A 21,887-nucleotide genomic window follows, 5' to 3' on the forward strand; every position below is an offset into this window, starting at 1 on the left:
TCCTAATCCTCCGCAAAACCTTCAAATGGATGCCCATGAGTCAAGAAAGATGGTCACCCATGCACTCATCACCAGCAGACTAGACTATGGAGATCCACTCTACGCCGGCATCAATAAGTCCATAATCCGCAGACTCCAGACTATACAGAACGCCTCCACCAGACTCGTCCTAAACATCCCCAAACACGATCACATCAGCCAGCACCTACGAAGACTCCACTGGCTCCCAGTGAAGAAAAGAGTCATTTTCAAGATCCTCACCCATGCCTACAAATGCCTGCATGACAATGGGCCAAAATACCTCAACGACAGAATCAACTTTCACATACTCAAGAGAAACCCCCAACCTACCAATCTCGCTCTGGCCAAAACCCTGCGCATCCATAGAGCTAGAGCAGGTGGAAGATCCTTCTCCCACATCGCAGCCAAGACCTGGAGTGAGCTACCGGCAGACATCAGACGCGACCCCTCCCTGAACACCTTCAGGAAGACCCTGAAGACCTGTCTCTTTGGCTAAGCAGACATGCGGACCCCCCCACCCCCCCCCGCCAGCTCAGCGCCTTCAAACCCTCACGGGTGAGTAGCACGCTTAAAATCCCCTGATTGATTTATTGATTGATGGGGTCTCCCGGAACCAACTCTCAGAGCCATAATGCAACTGTATACAAACACGTGGATTCAAGTTAAAATAGCTGATCGCAGGAGGCTGAAGAGGAAAATTCGTAAGGAGGCTGGACTAAAAAAAGGCTGTATGTTAGCACCTCACTTGTGAAACCTTTTTATGGCTGATCTTTTGCCAATGCTAGATCAGGTTAACTTACATCCTCCATGCTTGGGTACATTACCCATTACACACCTATCTTATGTCGACGATAGAGTGCTATTAAGGTATAAAAAATTAGGCCTTCAAAGAGCGACCAAGGAACTGAGGCACTTTGCAGAGGGAAATATGATAGAAATAAACACAACAAAAACAAAAGTGATGATCATAAGTCGTCGTCCCGAGAAACAACTTCAATTCAAACTTGGCAATATAAATCTGGAAACAATCAGCAATTACAGGTACCTAGGTGTGCACATAGACAATCGACTCACCTTCCAAAAACACAATGAGTACCTAATAAAAAAAGGAAATGGCCTAATATTTGCCTTTTGTTCAATCGCAAAGAGCCTAAAAGGGCCATTGTCAACCCCATTACTAGCAGACAGCAAAGCAAAATGTCTATCAACCTTGGCCTACGCAAGTGAAGTCTAGCAAGGGAAAGATTTAGCAAGGGAAAGATGCAGCAATCCTGGAAAGTCTTCAAAAATTCAAATACAGACATACAAAACAGTATTTGCTCTACCTTAGAACTCCTCACCGCCGCATATCCGGATGGAGGTTGGACTGTAGCAGCAGCATCTAGCCAGTTGATCTGTATCAATAAAAACATGGTACAAAATCTTGATTAATTGACAAAACCCACTCAACAACGCTCTCTGGAAGGCACACGGAGATGACCCTCAGTCTGTTTGTACTAAATACCTACAGTCATCTTTAAAGCTTACAAACATGACATGTCTCTGGCAACAGAATTTACCATTCTCGTCTTTTTAACAAACAATGAAGAAAGCAGCAAGAATGCACTCACTAATGGAAGACAAAATCATATTAAGTAAGTGTGCCCATGCACGGATGGTTTTGCAATCATACAGGAAACTGCAACCTGCAACATACTTGCACTTGACATATTTCCCCTACTTAAAAACAAAGCTGCTAGCTACACGTTTTGGCTCGTTACAGTTCAATGCAGATCAACCAAGCTGGAAATATAATGGACCAAAGTCATGTAGCCTTTATGGAGCACCAAAGCAGGACTTTATCCACCTAATATGTATTTGTACAGCATTAAAATCATACTAACGTTTACTATTGAAAAGACTGTTCCACATTAGGGTTATCCACGCCTGCAGATCTGCAATATTAACCACTGCCTGTGCTGGAGAATTCCAGGCTCGCTCGTTTCGGATGGCCCCCGGCCATCCTTCGCAAACGCCCATGTGACGTCAGATGGCCGGGGACCGTCCGACGCACTAAAGCAGTTAAAATGTCTCGATCGGAAGCCCACAGCTTAATTGTAACTCAGTAAAATGTTTACTTTACTATGAGAAATTACTAAGAAACAGACTGATGGGAAAAAGCACAATAGCACTTTAAGACAATACTGCACAAGACTGACTTTGTCCACTTCCCTTCTTTTTTTGTGTTATTAGAAAATCAAAATGTTTAAATGTATCTTCCATCTGTTGCAAATCACTAAGTTTTATTGGTATGTTATTATGGTTTTAACTAACTTAAACAATAAAGAATTAATCTACTCTTTCCCACTCAGCAAAAGTCCTGAAAAAACCTGTCGTCAAACTGCCCCACTAGCTCAAAGACAACCACCTCCAGACCCCCTCTCAATCTAGATTCAGACATAATCACAGCACCAAGACTGTCTACATTGCTGCCAACAACAACATCTGTATGATCATGGACAGAGGAGACACAGCTGCACTCATCCTGCTTGACCTCTCTGCCTATTTCTACCTTGCACTCACTGGCATAACACAGCATAGATACACACTACTGTGATTCTATATGAACTTGATTCCACTGATGCTAAGATCCCATGAAAGAAGGTTCAAAAATACTGATCTGACTCTGTGTTCATGTGATAATCACTCTCCCTAAACAGACCTCCACCTAGTCTTTTTCTGTGGATTTTATAAAAAAGAAAGAGATGACTATCTTTTGCCAATTTTAAGGCGCTATAATTTTAGACATTGTTGTGTAGCTCTATATTTTCTAAAATCTCTGCCTTATATTTTTGCCTGCTTTTCGGTAGCCACATTTTTGTGGGCTAGTTCAAGATGGAGAAAGCAGTGGGTTGTATGGTTGGCATGGCGTCTTTCACTTTTTAACTAAAAGAAGCTAAAATGCAAAATTATGCATAGTGCACATGGGCATCAGCCTAAAAACATACCGTTTTTTATTTCTTTTATTGTAAGTCTTAAACGTTTAAAAGGACTTATCTATGTATTCGATATGCAATTTTAGCTGTGATATGGATCTTAACCAAGATGAATTGGAGTTTTATGTTGGCTACTGTATTTCTTTTTAACTGTGCTTTTGTGATCTGTATTTAATGGATCGAATAAAGAATGTATATATGATTGATTGATTGACCTCTCTGCCACGTTCAGTACTTATCTCTCATCCCATCCTAATCCGATGCCCCCAGAAAACCAGCATATACAGATCCGCTCCCTGATGGATCAGCTCCTTCCTCACTGGGCACACCCAATCAGTCAGCCTGACACTATACACCTCCGTATCCACTGACTTGATCAGAGGAGTCCCTTGAGGATCCTCGCCCAGCCCTACACTGTTCAATTCTACATTGCAGCAATCACCAACATCATCTGAACCATCATCATCCGATACCATTAAGCATATCTTTTTGCTTCAAATGATGATTGATAACTCAGGCTCTTTTGATGGAAAAGCTATAACTTTTTGCTCTATTTTTTTTAATTTTCCCTCATAAACTAAATCAGTCTGTTTCCAAGTATGTACTATGAAAAGAAAACAGGTGCTCACAAGTCTTCCCTTTCTTTCTTTTGCAGACTCTATACTGGACCGGTGGTACCACAAGGGTACTCTTCACAAGGGATGCGCCCTCAAAAAAAGCACAGGAAAGTTCTCATAAAAAAGGTTAAAAGGAAATAACAAATAAAGAAAAATAATATAATTTTGATTCTCTTTTCCGGCAGCTGAATGAAAAATGTGTTGTAAAACGCACCGTATTTGCAATTTTGTTTTAAAAACAATTATTGGGGGGAGAACCCCCCCAAACTTCCCTTGAAGTGGTGAGGCTCACTTCCCGCACTTGCTCACTCGTGACATGCAGAATGGGGACTGGCCTAACAGCATTTGTCATGGCTGCTTTTGGTTACCAGCACAGCCCTGCATACTCTAGATATAGACCAAGTCCATGCTGAGAGGATTATTTAAAGTAAGGCAGATGCACAGCAGCCGCCAAATATTGTCAAATGCCTTGTCCACCTTATTTAGAGTGCATACCTATGTCCCATATCCACCAAACAAAATAACCCTTCAAATATAGAAATAACAATCTACTAAGGAATCTAGCAGCACCTGCTACTGTCATATCCATTTACTTGACCCTGGGCACCAGTATGTACTAAGGAACTATGAAAGCAGTTTGCTACAGGTCTCCACTTTCAACTACACAATCATTTGTAAAGCCATAGCCTGAGCTACTCAAAAGTTCTACTATGACACACAAGTCGACGATTGTGCAATATAAAAGAGCAATTTACAAATAACAGTAGCATTCTAAACCAGACATGACTCCTTTTGACATCCCTGAAGTACTTTAAAAGAAGATTTCTTGTTTTTACTGCCCTGTAGATTGCTGGTAGTTATAAAAAGCCCATAACATTTTAATAGAACATGTAAGAACTTTAATATTTACTATTTATATAGCAGACACTGCGAGCTGGATGGTTTCTGTCTACTCTTATGCAGTTGTGCTGCTAGAAGGTCATGCACAGTATATTTGTAACATAAATATTGTGTCTAAATATCGTCTACAAGAGTATCTTCACCCAATAGGACACTATTTTTGTAAATAAAATTTTGGACACAATATTTATGCCTGACGATTTTTCTGTATAAATATTCTGACATAAATTGTCCCATATTTGGTATCCTAGTCTATTCAATATGTGCACAACTTTTAAACTCTTGACCTCTGTTGAGGAATGAGTTGGACAACAAGTTGAAGGTTTTTAATGTATCTTGATAATTGTCAGATGCATTTAATACCTCATCTTTCGTTACATTTTGGCAATTTATACTTGATGAAATTTAACAGAGGAAAAATATAGTGTATTGTGGGAGGAGACCCCAATATTCTAATGCACCCCAATATTTTAGATCATCCCAAAATGTACCTCTGGTGATTCAGCTCCTGCGCCCTTGATCTTGCAATAGAAGTCACAACTCTCCCTAACATTAGGCCCAATAAAAATGAGCAGAGGGATGAGAAACTGGGATCACTCAATAACTGAGTTCTAAATTAAAGAAAAGCTAGGGGCATATTATCAAGAACGGCGCTAAAATTATCGCCGCTTTAACGGCAGCAAACTGCTGCTAAAGCAGCGATAATGTGCTTGTTAATATGCCCTTAAGGATTCCGATAGAAGCCCAGGTTCACACCAGAACATGGGCTCTATGGGAATCACAAGGGCATATTATCAAGCCCATTATCGCTGCTTTAGCGGCAGTTTCTTTCCGCTAAAGCGGCAATAATTTGAATTCAGTTTCTTGATAATATGCCCCACAGTGTTCTATTACACAAATCTCAAAACAAAAAGCATTAGAGAGAAATGCTAAATAATGCCATGAAGGCTCAGATATAGAAAACATCAGAATTCATCTAAGTCTCACCAGGCAGTGAAAAATCATAAATGGAACAACAGAGCCCCATGAGGAAAACAAAAAGTCACTTGCTCACCCCCAAACCAGGCATTTTATACCCTTTTAATGACTACAGAATGAGCAAAAACTGCAAATTCAGCACGGTATGACCAGTGATAATACATATTAAGCAAACCAGAATTTAGATTGTCACACATAATCTATTCACAGTACATGCATTTGAAGGAAAATAACCAATTGTCTCACAGTGTCCTATGCTCTGCGAAGACTGTTGGGAGAGAAACCATACAAACGGACATTGATTGGGAGGGATAATTAGCAGGAGCAAGATAAACAAAACACTAAAACAGCATCCACTTTAATAAAATGGAGTCTCTGCAAAAATGGTGGCGTAACTAAAATGCATTAATAAGCGTACTCCTAAGAACCTAAAAAAAATTGTTTCAATTGTAACATTAAAAATTCATCTGTTATAACTACATTCCTCAAAGAAATCATTTAGAAATCGATAATAATTTGTTACACAAAATTGAACATTTAGATAAAATGACAACAAACTCCCCCACTGACTATTTTTTAACAATCACTAAACACATTAATGAACTTTATTAATCAGCCATCAGTCAATTTTCCTCCACCATTTACATCTGGTTGTAAACATGGTCCTTACGCACTCCATTTCCTTTTCCATCGATCTTTTTCTTTACTTCAAACTATTTCCACCTTTACCTTTATTTTTACATCTACTGATCATACACTGAGAAAGCTTTAGCAAAAGAAACAGAACAATTGCACAAATCAATATGATCATTATAGGTGATAATGTTGCCGGGAAAGCATTTTCACCTAAATTATCTAGCCACTCACCTATTTTACCAAAACTCTTTCATATCTCACTAAACCATGGATCTACAGTTTTCCATAAGCCAGGTTCCTTAAGAAACCAGGGGTCACACGTATGTAGCTGTTTTGAGTTCTCAAATGGGCCGATTCACAGAATTGGCCTGTTTGCAACCTTTTAAAAACATTTTAATATGTACAAAACCTTATTTTGCCATTCAGTAGCCTATAACCGAATTGCAAAATCGGTTTGCGATTCGATAATAGGAGGGGGTGTGTTTAGGGCTTCCCTTCTTAATAGCAACTCGTAGTGGTATATATGAATGTTTTGCGTCCAAATGCAGTCGCAAAACATACACATTTTACTGCCAACTCTGAGTTGATGGTAACCCTACTCTTATAAAATGAAAAGAATCTTTTCATTCTACATTTTGAAATGTATCCCATTTTCCTCTAAGGAAAACAGGCTGCACTTTAAAAAAAAAGAACTTATTGCTTTATTTAAAAGCAATCACAGACATGGAGTTCTGCTGACCCTCAAGAGCCCACCATCCCTGTGATTTATGCGATTCACAATGGGTTGCAAACTGAGACCTACCTCATGAATATTAATGAGGTAGGTCTACTTGCAACCCACGGGGAGTCTCAAAATGTGTAAAACACATTTTAGCACATTGCTGTTTGTGGTTACCTAATAGCGAATTGCAAAAATTAGGCAACCGCAAAACACAAAGCTATGTACATCTGGCCCTTAATCTCATGTGAAAAATTAATTTGTTTAGTCACAAAAGAATCAACAATTCTACTATTATCTGGTATAAATGAGCACATCATTTTCAAATCATTAATTGTTACACCTACAAAAGGAATAGTAGGACCTAATGTATCTAAAACTACGAGTCCAAAACTATGTCTCACTCTATTCAAACTATGCTCACACTTGAATTGATTTACAAAAGACAATGGTCCCTATATGTGGAAAGGATAGCAAAAAAATAATAATCATACACCTAATAAGTACTATGTTTCTTTGTCCAGCCGGACAAGAATTTTATTTTAAATGATCAAGTTCACAGAGAGAGTTTTAAGACCAAGATAACAAGTGGGCACAGCCATGACCCACAACATTTAAGACAAAACAACAAAGAAATGGCCAAAAAGGCAAAGCGAAAATCTGTCTGTATACTATTGTTCAGAGCTACATACTCAATCTCTTAAACATAACCAATACCATTATGTCAAACATGCTATGGTTATGTTTAAGAGATTAAGAGAAACGTACTACTTATTAGGTGTATGATTATTATTTTTTTGCTATCCTGTCCACATATAGGGACCATTGTCTTTTGTAAATTGATACTGCCCAAGGTCCCTATGATATACCTTTTGGGTTCCCTTGTTCTTGTGAAAATACACACTTGAATTGAGTCACATCATAAACAACTCTCCTCTCTTACTCCATTCTATCTAGGATGTAAACATGAAAATCTAAATTCCTCTTTTTCTTTTGTCTGTTCTAATGCAACTTTTTGTTTTTCCCAGTTTCTCACTACTTTTACTCCTCTCTCATTGGTTCTCTAATAACATTCTGCTCGTCACTACACAAATTCTTTAGAGCATTACGATTGAAATACTTTTTTGCAAAAAGTCCAACAAATAGAGACACTACTGGTCTAAATTGTCATTCTACCTTTTTTCCAGCTACTAATTTGATGCCTAAAGAAATGCTAACTTTTGAAAATGTGATCTTGACTGAGGTGGAGCAGATATTTCAAGAGTGTAAATATGTGAAGTTTGATTTCTCTAAAGTTCAGCATGATACTTTGATCTCCTTAGCTAGTCGTAAGGACATTATAATCAAACCCGCTGACAAGGGGGTAAGAATCATTGTACAAAGTAAAACTGCCTATGACACTGAAGTATTGAGACAATTGCATATTTCCATGCATTACTTGAGATTATCAAAAGATCCAACAGGAATGATTAGAAAAGATATTGCTAGTCTCACTGCTTTGAGCTGAGAGGGCATATGGCTTAGCCAAAAAGAGTTGACTATCTTAATAAAAAATATTTCTCCATTCTGGCGTTCTTTACGCTACCAAAAATTCATAAGGATGATAAGCATCCTCTTGTTTGACCTATAGTTGCAGGATGCCAATCTATTCAACAACCCTTTTCAGAATAAGTTGACTTTTTTATTAAACTCTTTGTTCCCCTTACTAAAGCACATACTAGAGACAGCTTGGCTGTGATTACACACTTAGAGGGGATGGAATTTGATGTACAATCAGATATTCTTGTAGCAATTGACATTGAAAGTCTTTATACGAATATTCCCTGAGATGAAGCATTATCGGTAATTGAAAATAATTTAGAGTTGAGATCCCAACCGCACAAAGTACCCACTGATTTTATCTCTGACTGTGCAAGAATTGCCCTTGAGCAGAATTATTTTATCTTTAATGGGGAGTTTTTTTGTCATATTTAAGCAATGGGTGCAATTTTTGCACCAGGTATTGCTAATTTGTATGTTGCTTCATTTGAAAACAAGGTCATTTATAACAACAATTGAAATATTCCTGAAAATATTACGATTTATATTGTAATAAAATACTGATAAATTGCAAAGATTAAACAGATTTCCGAAAAAGTAAAGAAAAAATCTGGCCTATCCTAAAGGTTACTGGAACTTTTCAACTCGGTCATTATAATACAACATTATATTTATAACTCACGCGACCAATCAATTACCATGGCGGCCAATTGCCTAGAACCAGTAAGCATTAACTCACACATCATAAGATATCCTACCAAAATCTCTAAAAATACAGCAAAAAAATTCAAACATAACCTATTGAGGAGTAACCCAGACACGCTGATTTCAGACCCCACATCCAGCATAGTTAGAGGCTCAAAAGTGAATGACTTGATATTCTTTACAAGAAAAACAGTGAAATGGCGATGTGTCATTACTAATTTACTAAACGTAATATCCATTACCAAAATTACACATGGCAAAAAAAATCATGACAAAGTCAGCCCCAAGATGCAGAGCTTACCTTAGCATAACTATGTACAAGAACGGTATAGTGCTACTACAAGCCTCTAACTACGAATTAGAAAAATTTGACAACATATTCCCTACTTTAAAAGGGTACACGGAGAACACAATAACGGAACAACACATAACTCTACAAGAAGGCACACCGGACACCAGGAACACTACGTTTACAGATCGCATAATAATCAGAGAATCGCAAAGTACACACCAGTCTACGCAAGTAACAGACTCAAGCCGAATAAGAGGCACAACACCCAGAGATGAAGCAGAGAGGACAGAAACTGCCTCGCAATACATGGAAAACAACAAAGAAGATCAGAAGGAAGATGCAACATCTCGCCTCATTCAAGGAGCATCTCCGTCGACTAGGCTGCTCCATGAAACCCGGGAAAGCACAGATATAGAAAACCCCAACATAGCGATACCCCATTCTACTCCAGCGCTAAGAATTTCACAAAGAACACCTCGTACCACAAGAAAGGTATCTCACCCAAACAGGATTCTTGATGAAAAGACCGGATCTAAAAAAAGGGAAAACAAATGGTGAAGCATGCATCAAACGAGGCAACATAACAAACATATCTCCTCAAACCATGAGAGAATTTGAAGATCTTCGAACAAAAATGAACATCATGTCGCAAGACATTCGAAGCTCATTGCAAGAGATAGAAAAACTCCATGAAAATACAGAAAACCCCCACAAAAAAAATAGAGCACATCATAGAGCTAATACATCACTCTCAAAGAAAAAGCTATGAGATGGCAATGCCATTATCAAATAGACATAATAGACCGGACAGAACACCTAAGGACTTAACGGAGGAAGAAACCTTATCCTTACTACAGGACTATGAGATGTCGGAGCGCAGTAGAGGAGAGGAAATCAGAACAGTCCAGATCAATGTCAATAGAATGTCTAGACTGAATGACAGGAAACCCAACCTTAATAATTTACAACAAGTTCAGATTATCTCAGAACCGCAAGTCTTGACCTCTAACGGCACAGAAAAATCATTGAAATGCCTTTTGATCAACTACAGATCTGCAGCTAAACATGCTTCAGACATAGCCAACCTCATCATTAGCAAAGAAATTGACGTAACAATCCTCACTGAAACATGGTTATCAGAATCATCATCTCCAGTCCTGGATTTACTAGTGCCCCCTCAATACAACATTGTGAGACTGGATAGACGAGAAAAGAAAGGGGGTGGCATACCCTGCATACATCGATCAGATATAGAAATCGGCCAAATACAGTCAGAACCGCTCAACGAATGTGAATATCTAGGTCTCAATATAAGGTCGGACAACAACCAAACATGCCACCTGCATGCACTTTACCACCCACCTGGTAACAATATGCCATTCATAGAACAATTAATGGAGATCATCACAGCAAATCATAACACCGATGTGAACAATATATTCAATGACAAACAAATAAATGACTTTAAAGATTTCCTAGTTGAGCTCAATCTTTCACAATTATGTACACAGCCAACTCATTTGAAAGGAGCTACGTTGGACTGGATAATTTCAAAAAACAAGAACATTTCAGGTATAGCAATAGAGCCATGCGACTGGTCAGACCACCATGTCATAACATTCACGATTCCCACATGGAAAAAGAACAAACACACTTAACCGAATAGAATTAAAAAGTGGGTAAGGGACACTAAAGATTCGAACCTTGAACTACTATTAGAAAGCTGTGAAAAGGACCTACACCCACCAAAGAACATACAGAACGTAAATGATCTAACGGACCAATACTATACTTCTATAACGGATATAGTTAACTCCACAATGCCTCTTAAACAGAAAAGAGTTACAGGGAAGATTAAAATCCTTGGTTCAATGGAACACTTAATGAGGAAAGACGTAAACTGAGAATGGCAGAAAGAAAATGGAGACAACACCCTTCTTCTCCCGCACTGAAATCTCTAAGAAAAACCAGGAAAGAGTATAACAAAAAGATCCTCAACTACAAAAAGGAGTTTATCAGATCAGAGTTGGATTCCGCAAAAAACAGACTGCGTAAATTATTTGAAATACTAAAACAACAATCCAACAAGGCAGCCAAAACGACTCAAGAATTTACAAAAACACAACTAGAGTGCGAAGTTTTCTCTTCCTTCTTCACAGATAAAGCCAACACGTTGGAAAGTGAGCTCAAGAGGGCAGTGGATAACCTAGAAAGCCAAACACTTACAACAAGCGTTACCAACGCCGTAATTAAGGAGAGTGGGGCAAAAAACAAGGCCTATTGGGACTCTTTCAAGTTATTAGACCAGTACAACATTGCCAAAACGCTACGAGAAATCAGACCTAATAACCACTATAGTGATCCACTCCCGGCGAAATGCATGAAAGAAATCAACCAGGCGGTGATTCCCTTATGGACAAAAATTATTAACGCCTCTCTATCACAACGGATTCTCCCAGGATGCCTAAAAACAGGTCAAGTAGTCCCCATTATCAAAAAATCGACGGCGGACCCAGCCGATCCGAATAACTTTCGCCCGGTAACCAACATTCCGGTACTCACCAAACTAATAGAGAAATGTGAGAAATGTGTGCAAAGTCAACTCAGCCAACACATAGACAATTTCTCTCTTTTGGATGAATGCCAGTCGGGCTTCAGAACAGGACATAGCACAGAAACAGCGATTTTACATATAGTCGATGATGCGTTACAAGCCTTAGACCAAAATAGATCATGTCTACTCATCCTTCTAGACCTATCTGCTGCATTCGACACGGTGAATCATGTAAAATTACTAAACAGGCTCCAGGACAGGATGGGAATATCTGGTAAGGTACTGAAATGGTTTGATTCCTTCCTTCAGGATAGAACACAAAGATTCTTAGTCAATCAATCGCTTTCAACATCATGTCCTAACACGATTGGAGTTCCTCAAGGATCCGCACTATCTCCATCACTGTTCAACTTATATATCGAACCGCTCACAGTAATTCTTTGAAACTCCAAAATTTCCTTTCACATGTACGTGGACGATACGCAGATATACTTCAAGATCTCGTCTTTGGAAGACATCAGGTTAATGAATGAGGCCTTAGAAATGACATTAAAATGCATAACAATCAATCACCTAAAACTAAATGCTCAAAAAACAGAATTCCTTCTAATTTCACCTTCAAAGAAACACACAGAAGTTAAGGAATGGGCCAGAATGATCACGGCGCTTAACTGCACACCTACCTTAGTCGACTCAGCTAAATCACTAGGAATAACACTTGATGAGAACCTGGATATGAAAGTACATATCAAGGCAATGGCAAAAAGTGCCCGCTTTCCGGTGAAACCTTTCATTTCAAAAGCAGATCTCAAGCTAGCAGTCCAATCTTTGGTCATCTCAAGGATTGAATATGGGTGCACTACGTTAGCAGGCATATCAAAAATCTCCACAGCACCGCTAAAAGCATGCCTCAACGCAGCAGCAAGACTTATAACCGGCACAAGGAAGTTCAACCATATCTCTCCACACCTTAAAGCATTAAACTTGCTACCGTACGAAGCGAGAATTCAGCTAAAATGGCATGTATCACCCACAAAGCACTTCACTACAACACTCCAAGATATCTTGCCCAGAAAATAGTACTATCTGGAGGAAATAGACCTGCTAGGAGTGCCAAGGAGCTGGTACTGAGGCCACCCATTTTCCGGAAGAAGAGAACTTATGATAGGGCGTTCTCTGGAGCAGCCCCTAGAATCTGGAACTCTCTTCCAGCAACCATTAGAAAGATGACAAGCACAGTAACATTTAAGAGAGAAACGAAAATATTTCTAATGAGCAAATTCCTACCATAGCTCTAGTTGGATCCTCTTTAACACAGCGGCAGAGTTAAAGCCAATTCACTCACTCAAAAGAAGTGATAAAGCCCAGCAGCGGAGTAGGTCATTATCGAACCTTATCTACCTCATGCCACGGAATATTGTGTTTCCTGTTTTTTATATGTCATATCTCTTTGTTTAACTCTTTTATACAAAATGTGTCTCCTTACTACCTCATGATATGTAAAGCGCTCTGATACCCATGGGTCTTGTTCGCGCTATACAAAACTCTTTAAATAAATAAATAAATAAACCCTTTCATACATAATGTGAAGAAATGGTTAAGATGTATTACGATGTCTTGTTGATTTGGCACGGTCCAGTTGATGAACTTATGGATATCCATTTAGGCTTAATAGACAAGACAATAACTTACAATTTACTGTTGACTATCATAATCAGTCAATACATTTTCTGGATCTAAATATTTGCAATGATTCAGGATTGTTAGCAATAAGCATGTATACGAAATCTATGGCTAGGAACACACTTTTGAAATACACAAGTCACCATCCACGTAACTTGAGTGACAATCTCCCTTTTGGACAGTTTTTGAGGATTAAACACAACTGTATCAAAAGGGAAGATTATTTCAAGGAGGCCAAAATCTAGTCCAACTGGTTATGAGGAGTTAATCCATATCGTCTTGTGAAACACTCACTAGAACGAGCTTGGTACTATGATTGTGATGCCTTATTGAAAGTAAAAGAACATCAAGGATCTGATCAGAAGACACTAACCTGTGTGACTACTTTTGGAACAGAATCCAATTGGATGAAAAAGACCATATTAAAAAATTGCCATTTAATACAGAATGTTGATACACAGTGAGATATGCCATTATTTGCATTCAAACTTGGCAAAAATCTAAGAGACCTTCTGGTCAGACAACATCTTTGGGGCTTGACACCTGTGGTGGGACATAATCCCTGTGACCACTGTGCAGCTTGCGCTGCTACATCAGTAGTGAAAACGTGTACTCTCAATGATAAAGTGTGGGTTTTGTAACATCATTCAAACTGTCTTTCAAAGAATATCATTTATTGCATTGAATGTCCTTGCTCATTGTACTATATTTGAAAAACAACACAAGAAGCAAAAAAACATAAAATTCAACACCAGTCACGTATATGTTGTAAATTAGCTACTGCACCGCTGTTTTTTTGTTGTTGTATCCTAGTGGTCAAACAATGACATACACTCATGTTATAGCATCATTATGTATCGATTGCATAACACATAGTATTTGTTTTTTATTCTTTTATATAACACCCCTCTCCTACCCGCACCCGAGAACCAACATCACCATGGTGGAACAGGTAAATCAAAAGTAAATCAGCATAATACATGTTCAACAGTGTACAGTAGTGCACCAGCAATTTACATCACAGTCTTTAAACAAATCAAAGATTGTATGCAATCCTTCATGTTAGGTCAGGGTGTACGTGGTAAGAGGTGCCCAGAAATCTTTTGGCCTAGAGGCCTCAGGTAGCTCCTCGGCATATACATTGATTTGTTCCTTACAGAAGACCAGATCTCTAATCCATTTAATTGGAGTTGGGGCTGCTTTGGCAAAGAAATGCGCAGCAACAGCGCGTTTAGCAAGCAGAGTGGCTGTAGCAACTATGTGCTGTTTGCATGGTTTGATTATTCTGTTTAGAAGCCCCAATAGGCACACCTCCGGCTTACAGTCCATATTTTCCATTGTCATATCAGTGAGAGACTTTGTTACTTTCCTCCAGAAATTTTGCAGTGCAACCCCATGCTAGATGTATAAAATCTGCCCCATCCTGCCCGCCTCTAGGGCATCTAGCGTCTTCCCGCAACCCAAATTTCAACAGCTGCACAGGGGTATAAAATATCTGATGTAATATTTAAAATTAACAATTCAAAGATTTCAATTAGCGGTCAATCGCCAGGTCAATTTGCAACAGACCCCCCAATTTTCCCTGGTCTTAGGGAGTGCTACAGCTGCATTCCATTTATTTAACGCCAAGGAATCAGACCACTCATTTTCTCGTTGAGAGGCATTATACATTTTGGTGATCAAACCCTTGAGCTCACACCCTTTTAGCACCACCTGTAGTGCTTTTAACCCACATGGTTCCTGCAATAAGACCAGACTTAGGGCCCGATGTAGGTAAATCCCATTTACCGATTTTGAAATACCGAATCCTACCGAATCGGTATTTCAAAATCGGTAAATGGTATGTAGGTCCCAACATCTGGATTCGATACCGAATCCTTAGCAATTCTTTAATTACCGATTCGGTAAATACCGAATCGGTAATGCCCATGCATTCCTATGGGCTTTGAAGCCCATAGGAATGATTAGGCATTACCGATTCGGTATTTACCGAATCGGTAATTAAAGAATTCACAAGGGTGCAGGGGGTGTCACTTTGACACCCTCTGGCCCCCCCAAAACAGGCACAGGTGCCATGTGGCAGGCATACCTGCCCTAAGGGCAGGTCTGCCTGTCACATGACATAGGTGTGCATGCACACATGTGCATGCACACCGGAATCGGTATTTTACCATGGATTTGTATTCCATGGTAAAATACCGATTCTGTAAGCCATGTGCAGAAGGTACATTGCCTACCTACATTGCATTTTCGGTAATTTTACCGAATCGGTAAATATTACCGAATCGGTAATTATTTTACCGATTCGGTACATATTACCGAATCGGTAAATTTACCGATTCGGTAATGATACCGATTCGGTAAAATTACCGAAAATGTGCCCCTACATCTCGGTAGCCCTTTACCGATCGGAAACGGCCGAAAATCGGATTTTTCGGCCGATTCGGATCGGTAAAAGGCTACCTACATCGGGCCCTTAATGTGTTCAACGCTGTGCGCAGCCTGGCATATATGAAACCGTATATTGCCATTCACACAATTTACTCTGTTGAATGTGATTACTAATCTCTGGTCTTAACCCCAACACAAAAGCAGCTATGAATCCAATGACCCCTATCTTTCTCTGGATTTTCGCTCAGATGTGTTTCTTATAGATATGCATAAGCCTTTCACGAAAGGAAAGCTCTGACTCCCTAGGCTCTTGTGAAGTTCTCCTTTGCCAATTGTTGTCCTTTCCAGGAAATTGATTTTTAAAATACTAAATCACATCCTTATATCTGACTACTACCTCTGAAGCTGGTGAACAACTTGGCTAATTTTAGCTGGTTCTTGTGTCGGCCACCCATTCACAAATCACCAGGAACCACAATCTCGAAAAATGAATTCAAATCCGCCCACAAAACCAGTGATATGTGTACCAATGTGTGTACTTCATTGGTAGAAATTGGGTTTATAGTTGGCAGAGGTATGCACCCTGTCCAAGTAGGGACCACAATCCAAGTCAAGGAAAGCTAGATATGCACTAAAAGTTAACCTGTGCTCATCACCCTCTGGTAGCTTGGCACGGAGCAGTCAGGCTTGTCTAAAGAGGTAATGCGTAAAGTATGTGTGCAACACACATACAGTCACACAAAAAAACACCACAAGAAGACTCAACACAGGTTTAGAAAAATAGAGTTTATTTGTATGAGAAATCCAATTAGTAGAAAGGGAATTATGAATTTTTAAAGAATAAACTGGAAATAGTGCTTAGAATCCACTAGCACTAAAAGGTTACTTGAGGTCACGCTAGACTGGGGAAAATCTAAAGTTCAGGCCGACTGCGATGGAGTGCAGGCTTGGTACAGGACTCAAAAAGGTCCTGCTGGCAAAGTAGTACCTTGGATGGAGCAAAGCATCTCCATTGAGGGTCTGATGCTTCAGTTCCAATTCAAGCAGTTTGGTCGATACGTCGAAGTCGTGTGTCACAGTCAGGACCTTGAATCAGTTCTGTGTCATCTTCAAGCCATGCAGGCATGGCTTCAGATGGGCCCTGCATTGTCATCAAGCCATGCTGCATTGGCGTCGAAGGGCACTGTGTCGGTTCCAATCAGCGCAGTGTTAACAATGCATAGGTTCTGTAGCAAAACAGCTGCCGACCCTACTTCTGTGTACAGGACTGGAGTGGGGAACCTCGGGCAAGGATAGGACTCATAGATGGCAGCAGCACCATCAGGATTGCAAAAAGTCCTTTATGACCCTGAGTATTGAGAAAACAGTAGGCAAGGCAGCAAGCCCTTGGAGTCTCTCTGGATTCAAGTGAGATGGGTCCAATCCTTGTCTCAGCAAAGCAGAGATCAGTAGGCATCAGGGACACCTCAGCACAGCAGTGAAACAGTTCTTTGGTACAGTCAGTGAAGCTGAGTGGCTATCCTTGCAGCACAACATTCCTTACTCCTGGCCCAGGCCCAGTACTGTACTGTCATGGTGTGATCAGAACCCCAGCTCTCACACCCAAATGTGTCTTTGAAGTGGCAGGTGACTTCCAAGCAGCTCCTTGAAGTGTATAGGTTTCCTTTCCTCCCAGCCCTGTCTGTCAGGCTATCTGTGGGGGGTAATCAGCCCTTTGTGTGGGACACTACCTATTCAAATATAAGTGCCATCTCCCACTCCCCCTGCCTGTGCAGGAAGGCTATCAGAATGCAGATAAGTCCTCTGTCACATCCACCCTCCCTGTGTTTGTGGCTGTCTAAAGGGAATGCACAAAGCAGCAACACGTCCACTTTCAGCAACATGGCATTTCTCAAATAGTAATGTTAAATTCAACTTTACCATTAAAGAGGATTATCAATACCATTCCAAATATATCAAACATGATGCAGCTTCTCCAGTCTACTCAGGAATTACAGTTTAAAAGTGTTTTAAGGAATTCCCAATGCTAATCTATATGAGGAGTAGGCCTCACAGTAGTGAAAAACAAACTTAGCTGTTTGTCACTACCAAGAAATGTAAAACTTAAAGTACATGTGCTATATTTTAGTTACATAGCACCCTGCCCTTAGGGCTTCCTAGGTCCTACCTTAGATTGTGACCTATTTGTAATAAAATGGAAGTTTAAGGCTTGGCAAGGGGTTTTAAATGCCAAGTCAAAATGCCAAATAACTGAACACATAGGCCATGCAATGGCAGGTCTGAGACAAGTTTGAAAGGCTTCTTGTGTGGGTGGCATAATCAGTGCTGCATGCCAACTAGTTGCATTTAGTTACAGGCCCTGGGTATATGGTATACCATTTTACAAAGGACTTACAGGTAACCTAAATATGCAGATCAAATATACACTAATGTTACCATGTTTAGGGGAGACGTACATGCACTTTAGCACTGAATAGCAGAGGTAAAGTGCTCAGAGTCCTAAGGCCAACAAAAAGATAAAGAAAAGGTGGCGGTAAGCATGCAAAAAGTCGTGGGAAGACCACCCTAAAGATGACATTTTTAACATGTGGCCCCCCCAGTGGGGAGATCTACCCAACCTCTAGGGAGCTCTCATTACTATGGCAGCAAAACATTGAGTGTCAGCATTGGGGTGTTCTACCCCTGGTCTGTATTCCACTCTAAAGTCCATACCCTGTAGGAAAATGGACCACCTCAACAATTTTGGATACTCACCCTTCATTTGCATGAGCAACCTGAGGGGCATGTGGTCAGCCTGAATCGGGAATTTACTACCAAACAGGTATGACCTCAACTTCTTCAGTGCCTGAACCACAGCAAAAGCTTTTCTCTCAATAGCACTCTGCATCTGTTCCCTGGAAAGTAACCTCCTCAAGGTGAAGGCTACAAGTTGTCCAAAGCCCTCTTCATTTAGCTGTGATAACACTGCACCTATGCCATATTCTGAGCCATCTATTTGAACAATAAACTCCTTGGAGAGGTCTGGGGCCCTGAGCACAGGGGATGTGCATATGGCTTGTTTCAGGGATTCAAATGCAATTTGGCATGCCTGTCCAAATCACATTAATGGGCTGCTTCTTCGAATGCAGTTCTGTCAAGGGGCAAGAATGGTGCCATATCCCTTGACAAACTTCTTGTTCGTCCCAGTGAGGTCTAAGACAGCCCTCACCTCAGTCTGGGTTTGGGGGGGGGGGTCCCAGGCCATGATAGTCGTGGCCTGGAGGAGCCACACCTTACCACTGCCCACCTAGACAGAGGTAAGGTGTGGCTCCTCCCAAGACCTAAGACTTATGCTTAACAGGGAGGTTGTCCCCTTTGTCCACAACATGGGTATACAGGTGGGTAGTCCCAGAAATAAGGAAGAATAGAGAGGAGCACTGTTCCATCACCTGGTAACAGTCCCTCTGCTGCTCAAGAGTTAGAGTGGGGTAAAGGATTACCCCATTCACAGTCCTATCCTTCTCCATGGGGTTCAAGAGGTCAAGGAGAGGTTCATTCTCGTCTTGCTCTTTTCCATCTGTCCCAACAGCATGGTGGTTTCAGACATCTCAAAGTGATGTCTAAGGGGATTGCTGTGAAGCACCCTTTGGGGTTGCCTGGGGGTCTTAAGGTTCACCAGGAAAATAGACTTCCCCTTATTTTCAATCACCTTGTAGGGCTCAGTCCAATGGTCCTGGAGGGTCCTGGGTTGCACAAATTCCATCACCCACACTTTCTGCCCAGGCTATAATTACAAAGTGGAAGAATTCTGGTCAAACCAATCTTTCATCGCCGCATGACTGGCCTCCAAGTTGTTGGAAGCTTGCTTGCACAACTTACCCATTTTGCTTCTGAAGTCCAGCATGTAGCTCACTGCATCCTGGGGAGTCTTCTTGGGAGCTTACTCCCAACCCTCCCTTCACTAGATTTAGGCTTAGTACATTGGGTCATCAGTCACTTGATAAATGATTTGTAAAAAAAGAGGACTGGAAACATGCAGCCCTGCACACATGCATCGGTTTGCCAGCTCTACCATCAGTGCTTCTCGTAGCAGAGGCGAAAAAGAGAATGTGCAGTGAAAATATATTTAAAATAAGTAATCCTATGGCAGAGGCTACAGGCCTTTGTGTTGTATGTGGCCGTAGTGATTAAGTTCCCATGGAGAACTACCAGGTCCAAGTGGGACTGACAGGGGTATTGCTTCAGGGGTGACGTTTGGGGTGTGACATCACTCAAATGATCTCTTTGTCTGGTAGTTGGGTTTGGTGGCCCTGAGTCGGGTTTGCTATGTCTACACCATTTATTTTCACCATTTTAATTTTGCTAAGAACTTTTTACTTAAATGTATATAGTGACTGGTTTACCATAAAATGAGTACATCTATACCCACAGCAGTACTCCTTGAATCACTTCTTTTTGGAATTCACAGGAATTGGTGATATTAGGCTTAAAAAGCTGCAGTCTCAGGCCTCCAGGTGTACTACTCTCAATGAAACACCCATGAGGTGATGAGATAAATGTTTGCAAATACTCTAACCAGTGGCAGTCGCTCTGGTAGCATTTCTCCCCATCCTTTTTTTCATCAACTGTGGCACTGTAGAGAGATTCCCACCTAATGCAGATCGGTACTAACCCTGTTTCTCATGGAAACAGCCCATACCAAAACTTGATCTCACTGTTCCACAATGCGACCTACTGCTATTGTAGTTGGGAAATATGAGATTCACACCCCTGAATCTCACTAAGCTATGCTTATTCAATTCAAACCCCTTATACAGAAAAAACACACATGGGCTTATTTATGAGCCCTTGCGGCACTTTTGCGCCACCAATGCGCCACTTTTTATGACGCACCAGTAGCGTAAAAAATGCGCTATTTTGTGCCCAATTTACTAAGTGACATCTAGGCAGATGCGTCACTTTGTAAACCTCTGTGCCACATTATACGTGCATCAGGTAAAATGCATTCAGGGTGGGCGTACCTCCGCAAAAAGCCTTGTAGAAGTTGTGTATTAACCAATGTTATGTTATGTGATATTGTTACCTCTATGCCCCACCCCCGGGGGCGTCTCTTCTGCCTCTCGCCTAGTTGCTACCCATGTAAGTGTAATGCACCGTGTATATATATAATTTCAATAAAAAATGTACTGAATAAAAATCTAGGAGATTTCAGTGCACCACTTCTAAATGTAAATGTATTGGCATTTATATAGCGCACTACTTACCCGTAGGGTCCCAAGGCGCTTCGACCACTGCGAAACCCTTCCTGGCTTCCCTGAGAGATGGTCCCTTAATGGGTATCTCCAGGGTGAGACCAGGCATCCCCGGCGGTCTGGTGGGGCCGTTAGTGAAGATGAGGCAAGCTAATGCCCAGAGTTGCCGAGTGTGATTGCTGATCAGAGTGGGCACCGAGGCGAGAGAATTATCGAGTCCGCTGACCCTGGTCCAGAAACCTGCCGCACCGGGAATCGAACCCTGGTCCCGGACCGTCCTCTGCTCTCGGGTCTGCCGCCTCTAACCAGTGAGCCACACTACTTCACTTCTAGGACGCCATTGCATCAATACTTTACACCTGCCTCAGAGAAGACGTAAGAGTGATGCAGACCCTTTCACATGGGGCTTTCCCCATGTGAAAGGAACATTGCTGGAGTTGCGTCACGCTTCCGACACAACTCCAACAATGCGTTAGTGACGTATCTGTCATTCCTTGCAACATGATGCATCATACAGTAAATATGACGCATCAACCATGTCGCAAGTTAGGCACAGTGAAAACTGTTGCATCGCTGTTTTCACGCAACGATGGAACAGTTTTCATAAATACGGCCCACACTGCTAAGAATAGTAAGTGCTTTCTCTA

The sequence above is a fragment of the Lissotriton vulgaris genome, chromosome 3_1, assembly GCF_964263255.1.
Source record: "Lissotriton vulgaris chromosome 3_1, aLisVul1.2, whole genome shotgun sequence".
NCBI classification, from domain to species: Eukaryota; Metazoa; Chordata; class Amphibia; order Caudata; family Salamandridae; genus Lissotriton; species Lissotriton vulgaris.